This window comes from Strix aluco, chromosome 13 (assembly GCF_031877795.1).
Source record: "Strix aluco isolate bStrAlu1 chromosome 13, bStrAlu1.hap1, whole genome shotgun sequence".
NCBI lineage: Eukaryota > Metazoa > Chordata > Aves > Strigiformes > Strigidae > Strix > Strix aluco.
The window spans coordinates 19,747,786-19,754,965 of NC_133943.1; positions in this window are offsets into that span (position 1 = coordinate 19,747,786).

Genomic DNA, 7,180 nt, shown 5'->3' on the forward strand with positions numbered 1-7,180 from the left:
TACATTATCAGCTTTCCTATGCCTGTGTTAGAGGAGATAAGGTCTGTCATTTCAACTGAGAATCACCGAGAATCCCCCCTCCCTTTGCATGTCAACACAGGGTTTATTTTTTAATTTATACATCGCTAATGAGCAAGCATCACTTGAAGAACTAACCACCTTCCAGGGACATCTCTTTAAACGGTGGCTGTAGGTTGTGATAACCCGGGTGGTCACCCACGCCAAGGGTGAGGGCGCAGTCTAAGAGCTTAAGAAACCCCTGACAACCACTGCAAAACCTGCATCGTGGTACCCAGACTGGCTACACCGTGTCTGGACACCAGCTGTGCGCTGGGGTGGTGTCACCCCTCCAGGGTGAATTGGCGGAGTTGTCACCTGGCTGTCGTGGTTGTGTCATTTCCGATCAGCAGCTTGGTTCAAGACAAAGTCTTTAATTGGAGAAAGAGGAGCTTTCACGGCAGCTCCCACTGAAGGACAGCCGCAGCAGGGAAACATTGTGTTTGCAAAGAAAAGATTAAAAATGTCTAAATATTAATAAAGAGAAAGATAAAATGGGTAATTATTACTAGAACTCATTGATTTGCAGCCGCTGGGGACTCGTAAAGGTCTGATTTATGTTACAGCGTGCTGTGGCCTAGATCTATCACTTATACAGTGGAGGAGCTGTGGAAACCCCACTGTTGCAAAACACTTTGCCATTGTTCAGGTATTTCAGGTTGTCAAACTAAAAGCAACGAAAACTGGCAGTGAATGGTGGTGCTGGTGGGGCTCCAGTTTCTCCCATAGTTGCCCTGTGCTCTGATCCTTCCAGCACAGCCCAGCAACCATCAGCAGCCCCGTCTTCTAGATGACCTTTTCTGGAAAGATCTAGTACTGAAGTTCTGGCCTTCAGGATTTTTTCCTTATTTTTCATTTGCAGACAGATATTAGATATACCCTTCTAAAATAGAGGAAAAAAATTACTGTAAGGCTCATAATAGCAAACTAGATCATATAAGCAAGCAACAATCTTTTGCCAGCTTTCTCCTCCAAAAGGACACCAAGGGTTAAATTTCAACTCTGCTTCTCATTGCTTTCTCCTACACAATAAAATGTCATTTTTACAGATTCCCCTCTTTTATATTTGGCCAGCTCTACTGCTATCCGCTTATAGGATTGCTCTTTGTAGCACAAGACTTTATAAAACGTGTTAGGGTTCTCAAGTGGTAGAGGCTGTGCATGCAAATTATCATAACATTATTACTCTCTATTCAAACACCAAGCTTGTTCCAGTTTATTTCAGTTATAACTTTTTTCCCCTCCTTCACAATAATCTTTTTATGAACATAGAGCAACAATAACTCTCCTTATCATGCTCTCTACACAGGGGAGCTTCTGGAGCACAGCAAGCAGGAGCTGGCAGAGACTTTGCAGTTCATTGCTTTTCTCAAAGCCAGATTGCTGCCTTAGGAAGCCTTTAAAAGCCGCTACATCGCCTATTAACTCTGCCCTGATTAGGGATTGCCTGCACCTCCTTTTATTTCCCTCCTCAGTGGGGTGTTCAGGGGGAGCACCTGGATAACCCTGCACAGGCACAGGGCTCCCAGGAGCATTTAGTGGGGACTTTACAGCTGGGGCTGTAGGAAACTGGTGAGGCCACACCTCGATGAGTGGGTTCAGTTTTGGGCCCCTCACTCCAAAAAGGCCATTGAATGACTCGAGCGTGTCCAGAGAAGGGCAACGGAGCTGGTGCAGGGTCTGGAGCACAGGTCTGATGGGGAGCGGCTGAGGGAACTGGGGGGGTTTAGTGTGGAGAAGAGGAGGCTGAGGGGAGACCTCATGGCCCTCTACAACTCCCTGAAAGGAGGGTGCAGAGAGGGGGGATGAGTCTCTTGAACCAAGGAACAAGCAATAGGACAAGAGGGAATGGCCTCAAGCTGCGCCAGGGCAGGGTCAGACTGGCTCTTAGGAAGGATTTCTTTGCAGAAGGGGTTGTTGGGCGTTGGAATGGGCTGCCCAGGGCAGGGGGGGAGTCCCCATCCCTGGAGGGGTTGAAGAGTCGGGCTGACCCAGCGCTGAGGGATCTGGTGGAGTTGGGAACGGTCAGGGTGAGGTTCATGGTTGGACTGGAGGAGCTTCAAGGGCTTTTCCAACCGAGATGATTCTGTGAAACTCTGCTTATGCTGCTGCAGGGTTGCCTAAAATGGTGCAAAATTGAGGGAGGCATCCAGAGCATTGCAGAGGCTGGAGGGGAGCTGCGACACCCCCCAGTGCCCCCCTGCAGCGCTGGGAGCCCGCTGAGCCCCGCCGGCACCTCAGCCTTGGGGTGCGGGTGGGCAGGGACCCTCTCGCCGGGGGTTTGCTGCTGGCCGAGGGCTCGGTGGCTGTCGGGGGGAGCCGGGGGCTGCGGCAGAGCCCAGCGCGGAGCAGCAGTGGGCTCTTGTGGCGGAGGCAGCCAAGTGCAGGCAGGGGTGCAGGCAGCAAGTCGGGGCGGCGGCTGCTCCTGCCTCTCCCCAGCACTGGGGAGAACGGAGCTGGGGGGAGCTTGTGTCTGGGGGGATGTGCCTGGCTTTGGGCTCCCCGGTGAGGGGAGGAAGGCGTGGCTGGAGGAGGCTGTGAGGAGGTAGAGAGAAGCCGTGGCTGTGGTGAAGGATGAGTGAGGACCTGAGCAACCCAGCCCAAAAGGGTCACTTTCAGCCAGTGTCACCTTACGATTTTACAGAGGAGATGAGCACAAGGAGAGGCAGGGCCCTCTGAGAGAAGGGCCATCCACCTCTTGCAGATTTGTGTACTTTGGTGTGAGAGTGGGAATCATTTCCTTCTTCCTGAGAAAGGTCCCTCCAGAGCCGCCCCAAGCCCTGCAGGCAGCTGGGGATGGGGCAGGTCCTGGGCCACCTTGTGCATCTGCACCCAGCTCCTGAAACATCTAATGCACAAAGAAAACAAGGTTTTGTTTTTTTTTTTTTTCCTGCTGAAAAGCGAGCGACACTTCTAGAGAAGCAAAGCCTATTTTTGAAGGGCTGAAAATTGGGACAGTTGAGGGGGAAAAAAGCATGATCCCTGGTGTCGGGACACCAGCTGAAGAGAAGCAGCCACCACTTGTTCCATCTAGATTTGCAGTTGTCCTCCTGCTGAGGGTGGTGCTCCGGGGTACAGAGCTGAGCCTGGAAGTGTCCCACCTCGGGGTGCATCCTGGGCTCTGTGTCCTGACCCTCAGACTCCATTTCCCACCCCATGGAGCAGCTGTAGGGCAGAGGTGAGACCAAGTCCTGCTTCCCTGAGTGGTCCACAGGATGCAGTAAGCCCCAAGCACACTACGAGGCCAAATCTTGGTGTGTCTTTAGTTGTGCTGATTTTGAACTCTTCTCCTTTTGGTGAGGTTTTTCATTATTAGATCTGAAAAAAAATTTCACTTCCCTTCTCATTTTTGTGTTGCCCTATGCACCCTGCTGGAGGTGTGCAGCACAGCTTGTGGTTCCCAGCTAACGCCAAGCCAACCCAAAATGACAAACAAAATTTGAAGGCTTCCAGCTGTGCGGTGGAGCTCAAAATAATATGGTCGGGCTGCGCCCTGCCATGCGATGGACGGCGAGGGTGTGGAGCCTCGAGTACAGCTCTGCACCCCTGCGAGGTTGGGGTGTCCCCTGTGTCTGTGGAGCCTGGAGAGCAGCTGAGCTTCAGAGGAGCCACATTTTCACACCAGTAAATAGCATTTACATCTGCTTCAGGCACTAACAGCATCACACAGAAGCTGAAGAATACTGCTACAATAATTGAATATAACTGGTGCTCTGAGGTTTAAATGAAAGGTTTTAGGTGCAGCCACCCTCCTAGGGGGGAAATTTTATGTTCATAGACACATTATCTATGGAGGTCTTGAAGCACCTGCACGTTGGAAACCTGCCTCTGTGTGAACAGGAAACAGGAGGAGACTGTTGTATTTTTTTTTTAGCACCAGATCTTATTTTACTGTCTGGACTTCTGACAAGTCTCAGCTCAACCCCATTTTTCTTTTCTATTTTCTTTGTCAGCATTACTCTGCCCATCTTCCACCGAGATGCAGCTGGCGTGGTTTGCAGCTCAGCAATGCTTTTGCAGAATCCTGCAGCCATCCTCTGTGCAAACTGCTAATGTCCTGATGGCTTGGGGTCACAGGTCTAGTCTACAGGGATTTATTCCTGAAGCATCATAATAATTAATGCATTAGCTCCTCCAGCTCCTTTTCTCCTGGGCAGTCCAGATCTGTCACCAGGGCCGGTATCTGTGCAGCCAGATGGGGACAGCACAGCCAGTGGGGGGATGGTGCACAGGAGGGGGTCACAGCCCTCATCTCAGTGACTGTGACTTCTCCCAGCACCAGCACTGTCACATCAGCCCTTCCCTATGGTGGCTGAGCAAACTGCTGCTCAAAATCCCATCTACCTGCCTGCCTTTGGGGAGAAAAAAAGAGCGATTTTGTATCAGCAGTAGTGTGGCCAGCAGGGACAGGGAAGGGATCTTACCCCTGGGCTCAGCACTGATGAGGCCACACCTCGATGAGTGGGTTCAGTTTTGGGCCCCTCACTCCAAAAAGGCCATTGAATGACTCGAGTGTGTCCAGAGAAGGGCAACGGAGCTGGTGCAGGGTCTGGAGCACAGGTCTGATGGGGAGCGGCTGAGGGAACTGGGGGGGTTTAGTGTGGAGAAGAGGAGGCTGAGGGGAGACCTCATGGCCCTCTACAACTCCCTGAAAGGAGGGTGCAGAGAGGGGGGATGAGTCCCTTGAGCCAAGGAAGCAGCACCAGGACAAGAGGGAATGGCCTCAAGCTGCGCCAGGGCAGGGTCAGACTGGCTCTTAGGAAGGATTTCTTTGCAGAAGGGGCTGTTGGGCGTTGGAATGGGCTGCCCAGGGCAGGGGGGGAGTCCCCATCCCTGGAGGGGTTGAAGAGTCAGGTTGACCCAGCGCTGAGGGATCTGGTGGAGTTGGGAACGGTCAGGGTGAGGTTCATGGTTGGACTGGAGGAGCTTCAGGGTCTTTTCCAACCGAGTTGATTCTGGGATTCGGGGCTGCAGCAGCCTGAAGGGGCATCCTCCCTCTTAGCTGGCGGGGTGGGGCTGCACCAAGCAGGGTCCTGGTGTCGGGGGGTATATAGCTCCTGGCACAATAGTGGTGGGTTAAATGTGGGGCACTTGCTGAGGTTGGCTTGGGAGGTGATGGGGAGAAGGATACCTCTTACAGGGCTCTTTTGGGAACCCCACAGTTCTCAGGCATAACATTTATTTCCTTTCCTTGGTGATATTTTAATGTGGTTCTTCTGTTCCTCTCCATCCCTGAAAAGGAAAGGCATGAGAAGAGGGAGGTGGAAGGATGAGACTCCCCCCAGAAGGAAGTGGCCTCCCCACCCCCCAAAATCAGGGCATGGGCTGGGAGACATCCGCTTCTCCATCCGCAGCTCTGCGGGCAGCCGGTGAGCGGGAGAGCATCCCTCCGGGAGAGCCCGCGGGCTGGCTTTGCTCAGCTGAGGAGGAAGTGTGAGCACAAAGCAGGGAAATGACTTGGCAAAGGTCACCTGGAGCTGGGGCTGAGCCCAGGAATAGCACCGGGTCTCCTGCCCCCCCACCATGGCTGAGCTGCACCGGCCCTTTCTCCTGGTGTGCTGAGCAGCAGCACTAACCCACCCTGGGGCGAAACAGATGGTCGGCACTGGGGTGGTTTTGCTTTTGCTGTTAATTGTGGCACTAAAACTTACCCTAATAAAGAAAAGTGATGAGAGCAGAGATACAGGTGATGGGGAGCTTCAACTGGAAAAATCAGAGCTGTGAGGGGGAGGAGGGAGGGATGGGAATAGGATGGGGGTACAAGGGTGCCCATCAAGGCTGGAAAAGCAGGATGAGAGCAAGGCGGGCAAGCCACAGGGCTGCTGGAGTCGTAGGGGCCAAAACAAAGATGATGTGGCTGGTGGGACTCAAACCACCTCATGAAGGTGAAGCTCTCCGTGATGGCCAAGGAAACTTCTGTAGTGACCTTCCCTGTCTTGAGTGCCTTAAATCACCTTGAGACCCAAAGTACAGCCCAGCTTGAGGTAACTGGGCTCTGCAGGCAGCCTGCTGCCTGCTTAGGAGGAATACATGAAGCACTTCAGGCTGTGTGCTACACACGCACACGTGCACAGCCAGCCAGGGAGCGGGTGGTACGGCTGTGTGGCCTCACGTGGGCTGCTCGAAGGTGGGGGCTTGGACTAAGGTGCTGAAATAAGGCAAAGAAGGGATGGTGATGCAAAATCAGTGCTGGGCGAGCAGTGACACTGGGGAAATAAAAGCAGAGCCAAGCTGGGGATAGAGCATGTGCCAAGACGGGGGGAGCTGGCCAGGGCAGACAGATATAGGGGATAGGGAGAGGCCTGACAGGACACAGCTCGCATCTGCTACAGCCTCCTTTCTTCCCTTGTGCCCACCTGCCTGTGTTTGACGTGGCAACTCTCCCAGTGATTCATTAGCTCCTTTTGGTGTGTCCAGATGAAAATGAAGCAGTGACATAATCAAAAGCCATATGTTGGAAAAGGTGACGTGGGTGCGTTGCCCTCAAAACTGACAGCCAAAGGCAGAGCAAGGAGCAGGGATGACATATGCTGGATTTAGACAAAATGAGAATAAATCAAAGTCAGTCAGAAGTCTAACAACGTGGGGAACAAGTCTTTAGGTTAATGCAAGAGCAGAAGTCCGTCATCGCTGGTCCTTGCAGACATCTTCCTGAAGCACACATGAGGCTTTGAAGATGGGTTAGGGACCGTCTGCAGGAATCGTGCCTTCTGTGAAATGCGTTTTGCAGGTGACAGCAGGCAGTGGTGATGGTCCCCGCAGGTTGGAAACCGAGGGCACTCCCACACCCCTCTCCCAGCTGGGAAGTCCAGGAGCCCCCACCCACCCAGGCATTGTACCAGCCCAGTCCTCCCTTTTCCTGTAGGTGGGGTTTCCATAGGAAACCCGGCTGGTCCACCTCCCAGCCCTGGCCCGGCCGGCCGGACGCTGCTCCTCGGCTGAAGCTGCGGTGGTGGTGATCCCCTCTGCGCCAGGCTGAGCGTTTCAGCCCAGGGAGCAGCTGGCTCTCCCGGCTGTCCCCCAGTGATGGCAGGGCGGGGGACAACTGCTGAACTCGCTCGCTATTTCTCCTCCTTTCCTACCAGTGACTGGTGCTTGTGGGACATGGAGATGGGAGAGGATG